The sequence below is a fragment of the Salmo salar genome, chromosome ssa15 (genome assembly GCF_905237065.1).
Source record: "Salmo salar chromosome ssa15, Ssal_v3.1, whole genome shotgun sequence".
Classification (NCBI taxonomy): domain Eukaryota; kingdom Metazoa; phylum Chordata; class Actinopteri; order Salmoniformes; family Salmonidae; genus Salmo; species Salmo salar.
Window position 1 is genome coordinate 19,619,600 of NC_059456.1, and position 11,069 is coordinate 19,630,668.

At 41.4% G+C, this 11,069-nt stretch overlaps 1 pseudogene; it reads left to right on the forward strand.

Annotated features, from left to right (window-relative positions):
- The first annotated feature begins 6,087 nt into the window (after nucleotides 1-6,087).
- On the forward strand, nucleotides 6,088-9,689 carry LOC106571032 (proto-oncogene c-Fos-like; annotated as a pseudogene).
- The last annotated feature ends 1,380 nt before the right edge of the window (nucleotides 9,690-11,069 follow it).

The following is an 11,069-nucleotide window of genomic DNA, read 5'->3' on the forward strand; positions in this document are numbered from 1 at the left end:
TTCGCAGGGTTTTTATAGTTTTCCACCCGACTGGTGAGGAAATACTCATGACGCAGGCATGGATCGTACCTCCATGATCAGGGCGACATAACAACAGTTTTTTAAACATACTAAATACTCATTTTGACACTCGTAACACATTGGCATAGTGTAGAATAATTCAAATATGTGATTTAACGTGCGTTTTGTTGTGTGTTTATTATATAAGATATAAAATAAAATAAAAGTTAGAACATACCATTCCCAAGAAATGGAATGTTCCAAAAGGAGATCCCGTCGACGTAATTTACCTTATATGGTGTATCCTGTTAAATGGGCGTGCCCTGCTTGGAAACACCAAAACTATCCTGAGATCAGCTATAATTTGCTGATAGTAACTTAACATTATAATGTAACGACAACCAGTGTTGGGGAAGCTACTCTGAACAAAATATACACTGACAACACCAAATCATATGGAACACTTTTATAATACTGAATATTTCAAAACATCCAAACTACTATGAAAAAAAGAGAAAAAGTATCATATCTAAATCTGCAATCTCATAGACTACATATTGCAAGAACAGATCACTCTGGAGTCAGATGTTAACAGAATGTGTAATTTAGCCTATTAAACACATAAACTATGTTTCAAGTGAGAATTAATTGCAAGTTTTAATGTCACGTGCACAAGTCCAGTGAAATGCCTTTCTTGTCAGCTCTAAATCCAACAATGCAGTAATCAATATCAATATAGCACAAAAAAGAACACGCGGTAAAACATAAACACACGAGAAATAAAAACAAGAAATGAGAAGAACACAAGAAAGTAAGAAGCTGTATACAGGGTCAGTACCATATTAACAATGTACAGGGATACTGGAGTGATGGAGGTAGATATGGACCAATAACCTATATGCATATAGAATAGAATACTTTAGAAATAAGGGCATTATAGAACTATTGTGCAGATCATAAACAGAGAGGTATAATAATAAACAGTTGCTGAACTGAAGCCAACAACAACTCCTAGACTACGCATGTACTTTGGCCTAAGGTAATGTTTGTACCTGTTGGGCCTACCTGTGGAATCCAGGTGAGGTAATGGGAAGGCGTGGCAGTAAGTGGAACAACAGGTACAGAGAGAACCTTGATGAAAACCTGTTCCAGAGCACAGAGGACCTCAGACTGGGGTGAAGGTTCACCTTTCAACAGGACAATGACCCTAAGCACACAGCCAATACAACACAGGAGTGGCTTTGGGACAAGTCTCTGAATGTCCTTGAGTTGCCTAGCCAGAGCACAGACTTGAATCCGATCTAATATCTCTGTGTAGACTTGAAAATAGCTGTGCAGCGACTCTCCCCCTCCAACCTGACAGAGCTTGAGAGGATCTGCAGAGAAGAATGGGAGAAACTCCTCAAATACAGGTGTGCCAAGCTTGTAGCATCATACCCAAAAAGACTCCAGGCTGTAATCACTGCCAAAGGTGCTTCAACAAAGTACTGAGTAAAGGGTCTGAATACTTATGTAAATGAAATATTTACATAAGTAAAACTTGTTTTTGCTTCATCATTATGAGGTATTGTGTGTAGATTGATGAAGGGGGAAAAAAACTATTTAGTACGTTTCAGAATAAGGCTGTAATTTAACAAAATGTGGAAAAAGTCAAGGCGTCTGAATACTTTCTGAAGGCACTGTATATCTCATATTTAATATATTATGTAAATTGTATTATTATATGATGATTAAATTCCGTGTTTATTGTTTGACTCAACAAGTCCTGAATAGTTCCAATAATAGTTCCAAAAAATATATCTCCCCCCGTGTAGGCTTCATAACAAACTTGGTTTATTCTGCAAAAGTGTTGATAAACATTCTTAAATAAGGAAAACATCACTCTCATAGACCAGTAGCCAGTATATTACAAGAGGGTTTCCCTCCCCTCCCTTCCCCCCTCCCCCCTCCCCCTTGTATTTAAATATGCAGTGTTGCCCTGGTTTCTGTTTTGTTGTCCCGGCAACGCCCCACCCCTTAGCGTCAGTGACGCTCCGGTTCTTTCAGAGCGGACCAATGGAATGTAACGCATGGTTAGTTGATAATTGTTTATTTAGGTAGCTAGAGTGATTGGCAAGACTCGACATACACAACATCGGACTTGATTTTAAAGGAATTTCAGATGTTTGTTATGAACTTAGAGTGAAATGCAGTTTATTTAGGCTATAGCACTGCCGTGGTCAGCCATACGTAGAAGTTGTAAAGAAGGTTTTAAACAAGGTTAGGCTATACTCTCCCATCAACGAATGTTTTTTCTCCAAATGGTTATACACAAGAGCAAGCTAATTGTAGCTGACCAAAATATGAAATGCTTGATTTATTTTCTGCTGTCATCATATATCAATTTTGGCAATCGTTTTATGTGAGTTTTAAAATAAAAATAAAAGTAAAAGCATTCCTTGTGAGCGTTCCCATAAGCATAATCAATCATAATTTGCCTTTCCATAAATGTAAATTAAAAGTAAGCGGGATCAAATGAGTCCTTCCTTTGAATAATTGCTTCTAAATTCTATTCAACAGTGCACGAACAGTTCCGTATTCTGACTTCTCTTTCAACAAGGGTTTCCTCAACTTTGTCATCTGTCTGGTTTGTTGCCTAAAATGCAAATTATGTCATCTGTAGACCCTAATAAGCGTTTGGATCTAAACATAGAACTCCTTTCAAAGCATTTTTCACATTCACACTTCATTTATTTGACCTGAACTCAGGGGGTGTATAATTATGTCTGGACCTCATATCTATGCCCCTCACCCGACCCGTGACCTGGTGACAGAATGAAAGAGAGAAAAAACACCCTAATGAACTACCAGTAAATATTCAGGGGACGTGACTGCTGGTAAACGTGAGGCATAACCTCTTTTGGCAGGTAGCCTAGCAGTTAAGAGCATTGGGCCAGTAACCGAAAGATCGCTAGTGTGAATCCCCAAGCCTGCAAGGTGAAAAAAATCTGCCATTCTGCCCTTGAGCAAGACAGTTAACCCCAAACAACTGCTCCCAAGCAGTGTTCCCTCTAAATGATTTCATCACTGAGCAAATGTCAGGTCTGCTGATTGCAAACTTGAGCATTGGGAAAATTCTGTGCAACTTCCAGTGTGCATTTACTGTGAACACTGAGGCTGTACCCACTTTAAGTTAGTTTTAACATTGGTCAAGTCGGCTACTGTGGCTATTTGATCATAACGTAGGCCTACCAGAGTGGCCTACCATCAAAAACAATGGAGAAAATGCATCCCATAATATTTTAACATGGAAATAGCTGTTCTATGTTCATCCTACAGTAGCAGCCAATGTGTGGTGTTCAATGTAGACCTACATTCCATGAGACTTTGGAGAAGAAAAAAAACAATCAGGGCTTGACATTAACCTGTTTATGCATTTGTCCTTCAGACAAGGAGGTGACTGAAAATTCTGTTGTTTGATGCAAGAAACCACTTTACTAAATAAAACACATTATTATTCCCATACCATGATTACAGAGAATCAGACAAATTATGATACCTTCTGCCTATTGGTTACTTAGCTTATTCAAGCCTGTCTCAAAATACAACACTGCCCCTTTAAGACAAAAAAATCTCTTTACCTGACTTCCTTTTCAAAGATGTATAGAAATACAGATATTTTCTGCTCTTGTAGGAAGCAATCACACCCCCATTGCTGACTACAAATTATATATAACTGGGCTGATAACTCACTAACTAGCAAAGGATATGAACAAATGTACAAATGATCTATCATTTAAAAACTAGCAGTATTTCTCTTGATTTGTCAGATAATGGGATAATTAGGAGTACACTGCCATCTCCCATTCCTGGATTGAGGTACGTTTTCTGAGCCATATCTCATACCGGCTACACACGGTCCTTATCATGGCAGCCTTGTTCCGCCTAGAGAGAGATTGTAATGAACATCTAGTCCAGGGGTTCCCAGACGTTTTCATTCAGGCCTCCCTTCCAGGATTGATGTAATACCCAATTTCTAAATTGCACCTTGTGCATTCTACTATTACAACTTTCAAGAGGAAATTGAAAGCTGGACTGAATTTTTAAGAAAAAAAATTGGGAGGGGGGGGACCCCACACAACCCACAGTTTGGCAACCACTGATCCAGTCAGATTCTGGCTATGCTAGTTTTAATTTTTTTATTTATTTATTTAACCTTAATTCAACTAGGCAAGTCGGTTAAGAACAAATTCTTATTTACAATGACAGCCTACCCCCGTTCCAAACCTGGACAACGCTGGGCCAATTGTGCGCCGCCCTATGGGACTCCCAATCACATCCAGATGTGATACAGCCTGGATTCAAACAAGGGACTGTAGTGACACCTCTTGCACTGAGATCCAGTGCCTTAGACCGCTGTGCCACTTGGGAGCAAAACATGCTGCCAGTAATATCCTTAAAGTAGCTGTTGAGAAGAAGACCATTCATCTGAGCAAAGGAAGTGTCCCAAATGGCACCCTATTCCCTACAAAGTGGTACACTACTATCCTATGGGCCCCGATCAAAAGTTATTCTGCTGTCCCCATGGGATAACCCTTTTTGGTTCCGGGTAGAACCCTTTTTGGTTCCGGGTAGAACCCTTTTTTGGTTCCGGGTAGAGCCCTTTTTGGTTCCGGGTAGAACCCTTTTTGGTTCCGGGTAGAGCCCTTTTTGGTTCCGGGTAGAACCCTTTTTGGTTCCGGGTAGAACCCTTTTTGGTTCTGGGTAGAACCCTTTTTGGTTCCGGGTAGAGCCCTTTTTTTTGGTTCCATCTAGAAACCTCTACCTGGAACCAAAAAGGATTCATCAAAGGTTTCTCCTATGGGGACAGCCAAAGAACCCTTTTAGACTCTAGATAGCACCTTGTTTTCCTAAGAGTGTAGGCTAGATAAGGAATAGGGTATTATTTGATTTGGGATGTAGGCGTATTCCAGGATACACTCCATCTCCTTGAGAATAAAATTGCAAGAATAAGATTGAATCATTATAATATGCATGTAGCCTATTCTAAAAAAAAAAAAAAGTTAGCACTTTATAGAATGACTGACACGGATTCATTTCATTGCCTATTTCAGTTTTTCTCTAGGGAGTGTTTGAAGGGTCCACTTAGCCCAACACTCAAGACGACCTGTGAACGGAAACTCCATATATGGGCCTAATGGTCTCCTCTCTGATTGGTTCTCTGGCTGCAGCGACAAGTCTGTTGCTTGAGCAGCATTTGTCAAGTTTAGCCTGTGTAATAATTATAATCACAGCTATAATCTCACAAATAATTATAGAGAGACGTCTCTGTAGCAGGTGTGTATAGTGGCAACCCTTCAATAAATCTATTTTCAATGTCCTTTCTATTAAAACATGGACCGATGTCTATCTGTAACACGGATATGATTAGGCTATGACTGGATGCAGAAAACCCTCTGCTGTTCAGATATAGACAACAATACCAATGTTATTAAAATGATTATAACGAATAACATTTGTATTAAACTATTAGAAGGCTACATTCTGTGTGCATAGTGTCCTACACAAGATTGCTGTGTTTTTGGAGGACATTTGAGGTCGGTGGTGTATATGAAATGATACGATTGGCAGACGATTTCATTCGACATGTTTTCCATAGGAACAGCCTGGAGGTATAGGCTATATATAGCGTGGTTACATATGTGTTCAGTGTATGATCTGAAACGTGGCCATGCCTGTATTACGAAACAATGTTTTTTTTTTTTTTACAAAAGGAACGTAGGCTACAACGTGCCTAATGCAAATGCTGCACACTGTTGCTTGCTATATGATGTGACGTAGATCATTAATAATACGTTGGTGGTGGTTACAATGTAAGTATCCATTTCTTGAAGAGGGGTGCTTAATATGTAAACATTTGGTCATATTTTAATAATGTGCCTAATTAATTTGGATAACAGTTCGACTGCTCTCAACTCTCAGTTAAAATGTATAGTTAATATTGCTTGCTCCATTGATAAAAAAAACAAGCCTGTTGATTCTACCCAACTACACCCTTCTCTCTTTGTGGAATGGTACGTTCTCTCCACACAGATTTCATTCATAAAATTCCAGCTCACTATAAAAGGAGGCGCGCTGTACTATCTGCACCAACTACCATTCACGTGAAAGAACCCAGAAAAAAAAGTGATGCACAGAGGCGATAGAACAGCAGCACGGTCGATAATAGCCTATAATATAGGAGGAATAGTGATTTGTTTTTATGCTTTATTGATACACATCATCATGTATCCAGACTCGAGCCCAAACTACAATGTCTCGAGCTCGTCCAGCAGCAGCAGCAGCAGCACGAGAAGCAGCAGTTTAGCATCGCCTACCGGAGACATACCCGCTTGCAGTCAGCGGTCTCCGAGCTCACTCACGAGCGCATCATCAGTAGACAGCAGCACGTCTCAGGTACGAATGGAGTCATATTAGAAGAAAAAAATAAAGAAAATCTACATGGAACTGCGTTGGAGGATTATTTGGAAATGTTCATTGTGTCTGTGTTGCATTAAGTTTAATTTTTATATATATATTTTTTATTTGCATATTAATTTAGAGTGATTCTGAATCTGCAGCCTATTTGCCTACTAGACCGTGAACCGCTCGTGATAGAAATTATGTAGGGCTCCAATGTTAGCTCCTTTACTGCGACACACAGCCTATCCAGATGTTTATGGCATGTTGAAAAAGCCCTTATTGAGTAGGTACCATATAGGCCTGCCTACATGCCACCGTCGTCAGACTGTTGGCTGATCACCTTCAAATTCCTGACATTCCTGGAGCGGTATATAGGCGGTCCATGTTTACCAAATGATAATTGAAGACTTGACTGATGCCATCATGCCAATAGATGATGAGGATGGTGATCATCATGAAGATGGTGATGACGATGGTTTATGATGATGATGATGATTGGTTTAGCTTTTATTGGCATCATGAGATGGACTATCGATTTTTTTTTACGGTTGTGTTACTGTGAATGAGCCCCTGGCCTCAATGGGTTTTTCCCCTGAATCATAAAATAAAATAAAAATTGCGTGACATCAAACCCTAATTATTGATGTTGTAAATTAGTACATAATTAGCTATAGATACACCATCAATTGTGCTATAACTAAATCATTGATGCACATCACGCCCTTTTTGGAAAGGTCAACCACGCATGTCATCCGAGTCTATTAGATTTAATCAATTCAACATTCCTTGTGTTGTCTTTGCAGAATGTCTGCGGTGAAACAGACTGTCCACGGCAGTCTCCCTTTGTTCCTACAGTGACTGCAATCTCAGCCTTCTCGGATCTGCAGTGGATGGTCCAACCGACCACCGTCATCTCAGCATCTGCCTCCCTCTCCTCCCCCTCCTCCCCCTCCAGCAGCGCAAAGCCTACAAGTGCTCATGGCGCAACCCAGTCATCTTCAAGAGCGGGAGGGAGCAAGGAACAATCCACCAGCAAGAAAGGGAAAAACCAGGTTAGCTGTGTTATATATCATGGACAATTTCGATATAATTTTTTACTATGCAGTCCTGAATGGTCTAATGTGCTGTGTGTGTGTGTGTGTGTGTGTGTGTGTGTGTGTGTGCACGTGACCGGACAGACTGTGCCAATGGTGCAGCATACACACAGTGTTCTATAGGTCTAGTATCGAACTGGTTACTCACTCAATGTGTAGCCTAGCCAAGGAAAGTCTACAGTCAGCAACCATGGTATATTTTCTGACACTGCATTAAAAGATGTATAGGCTATTTTATGGCTACCCTTTGCCAAATATTGAATTAGCCTTAATAAGGGCAAAGTGATGCAATGGCAAGATTCCTTATGCATTTAGAGGGTTCTCTTTTGTTGTGACTGGTCCAGGCTACATCAGAAGAGGACGAGAGGAGGAAGATCAGGAGAGAGAGGAATAAAGTCGCCGCGGCCAAGTGTCGCAACAGACGGAGGGAGCTTACTGACACCCTGCAAGCCGTAAATACACTTTTTTCTCATGTGAAACTGTCATGTGGAGATGCTTAGCAGAATGGATTTGCAATGTTTTAAAAAAAATTTTTTTACCCAAAGTGATTGATGCTCTCCATACTTCTTACTAGACCATGTATCTTTTTTTTAAACTGGCATTTCATAAACATGGTAATTTATTCATGTGTGGTTCTCTCCTTATAGGAAACTGATCAGCTTGAAGAGGACAAAGAGGCCTTGCAGACAGAGATAGCCAACCTCCTGAAAGAGAAAGAGAGTCTGGAACAGATCCTATCCGCCCACCAGCCAGCCTGCAAACTAGCCGCCGCTGAAGACAACGTGGAAGAAGACATCGACGATGACATTGACCGCATGCTTCAGGACCCTCCGGATTCCCCCCAACTGCTCTCCATCTTGGAGAACGAAGACAAACTCCAACTCCCAGAGGGAAATGCAACACTAGTGACTGTGTCCGACACTCCTTCGCTTCAGGACATGGAAACTGTTGTGGTCCCCTCGAGCATCTCCATCTCTGCGTCGGCCATCTTGGGTAACTCCAACATCCTGCTGTGCTCCAGCGCTGAGGAAGAACCCATGGAGGACCTAAACTTCGACCAGGATGACTTAGACAACCTGGTCCCTAGCCTGGAACTCAACATGGCTGTGGCCCCTGAGACCGCCCCGTCCGTCCCCGACATCGACCTCCTCGGGGGCCCCTTCTGCCTCTCAGATTGGGAGACCCTGTACAAGTCGGTGGCCAACAATCTGGAGCCCCTCTGTACCCCTACGATGATGACTTCCAGTGACAGTCCTACCTGTAGCGGTTACCGCTCTGTGTTTAGTTTGAATTACTCAGAGATAGACTCTTTGGCGGGGACAGGAGTTGCAACTCCAGCTCTGAGACCCTCAAAGGAGGTGTTGGCAGTAGATCTGATTTGATGAACGGTAATCTGAACTCTCCCACACTGTTGACCTTGTGACACTGTTATGGGACTGGTGGGACATATACATATAGGGGTGGTTTCCCCACACACAGATTAAGCCTTAAGTCTTCGATTAAAAAGCAGTGTTCAAGGATGATTCCTCCTTTGAATGTGCTTCTTAGTCCAGGACTAGGCTTAATGTGTGTCTGAGAAAAAACACGGCCTGTGAGGTTGATATTGAACCAATAAGGTCTATTCATCTACCGTCCTGATGTTTTGTTGTGCTTCTTATGATGTTTTGTTAACATTTAACCTTTAGCACCAAATTAAATGGTTACTGTGTCTGTAACAGTATCAACATCTTCCATATATATATATTTGTATATATATTTATATATTTATATATATATTGGTGCACCTGTGAGGGCTGTTCACCCTCTTGAAAAAGATATATATTGTTGTCCTTGTATCAAAATTAAATGCATGCAAAATCGTACCATTTGATTAAAAAAAGGGGTGCTATATCTTTGTTTTTCCATCCTTAAATATAAATGTGAAACTAGACTGTGGTTTGTGAGGATACTGATATCAGATTGTGTGTCTTATTAACAGGTGAAATTACAGTTTGAGTAATGTGGACATCATTTTACTGTAAGGTGACATTTCTTTCTGGTTTTCCATGAAAACACAGCGCCATCTATTTTATCAAGATGTATTTTATGACATAGTTTATTTTTTTACCTTAAAAGTTTTGACTAATTGTTGGTAAGATGCAAAAAAAAAATAGAACACAGACAAATAAAATAATAAAACTGGTTGTTTGGATCCTGGATACTGATTGTTTGCTTTGAGGGAGTTGTACAAATCTACTGTCTGCCTCTATGACATGTGCAACGATGTATCATTTTACAAACGTGATCTCTCCCGTGCCAGTAGGCTAGCTAGTCCAATAATTAACGTGAAACAAATAATTTCAACATAGTGTCACGGCTCCTCCTCTGCAGTGCAGGGGTGGTTCCCCCTGCAGGCAGAGGAGGGTCGTTAGTGCTTGCAGCTGGTGTGATTGGAGCCACCTGGGCTCAGGGTATTTAACCAACTGCTCCACTAACCTCTCTCTGGTCTGTGGTCTGGCTGGTCTGTCTGGCTCCTCGCTGGTCTGGCTCCTCGCTGGTCTGGCTCCTCGCTGGTCTGGCTCCTCGCTGGTCTTCTGGCTCCTCCTCGCTGGTCTTCTGGCTCCTCCTCGCTGGTCTTCTGGCTCCTCCTCGCTGGTCTTCTGGCTGCTCCTCGCTGGTCTTCTGGCTGCTCCTCGCTGAGCTTCTGGCTGCTCCTCGCTGAGCTTCTGGCTGCTCCTCGCTGAGCTTCTGGCTGCTCCTCGCTGAGCTTCTGGCTGCTCCTCGCTGAGCTTCTGGCTGCTCCTCGCTGAGCTTGCTCTCTCTTTCTCCCTGCTCCTCCAGGTATGATCCGGTTTTGTTTGTTCCTTTGTAGATGTATTTAGTTTCCCCTCAGTCATGTTTACACATACATATTCACGCATCCATGCACCTTACATTATGACATTTCCACACCTCATTCCTTTTTCTTTGTTTATAGTTAATAGTTTTGTTTTATAATAAAGAACGTTTTGAATTGGCCTATACCAGTTGTCGATGTCCTCTCATTTTTGCCACAGGCTATGAGCCGGCCTGTGACAATAGAAACTGTAAAACGTCAACAACAAAAAGAGGCAAACATAGGCTTTCACTAACCAGCGCAAGGACCATGGACAGGTCTTCACTGATAACATCATCAACTAGCTTGGTTAGCTCAGACTGGCCAACCATAATCGTCCCGTGTGGCTCAGTTGGTAGAGCATGGTGTTTGCAATGCCAGGGTTGTGGGTTTGATTCCCACGGGGGACCAGTACAGAGAAGAAGAATGTTTGAAATGTATGCATTCACTACTGTAAGTCGCTCTGGATAAGACCGTCTGCTAAATGACTAAAATGTAAATAATAGTTGTTACCTATGTAGGCCATTGGATATTTATGAAATCATTATTTAATGAAGTTGAATCTCTGCTATAGCCCTAAAAAGAAAAGGTTCCTGGATGATCCTTTAGGGGTTCTTCAAATTTAAACCCCTATAAGTTCTTCAAAGAACCCCCATTAACGGTTCCACAAATAAACTTTT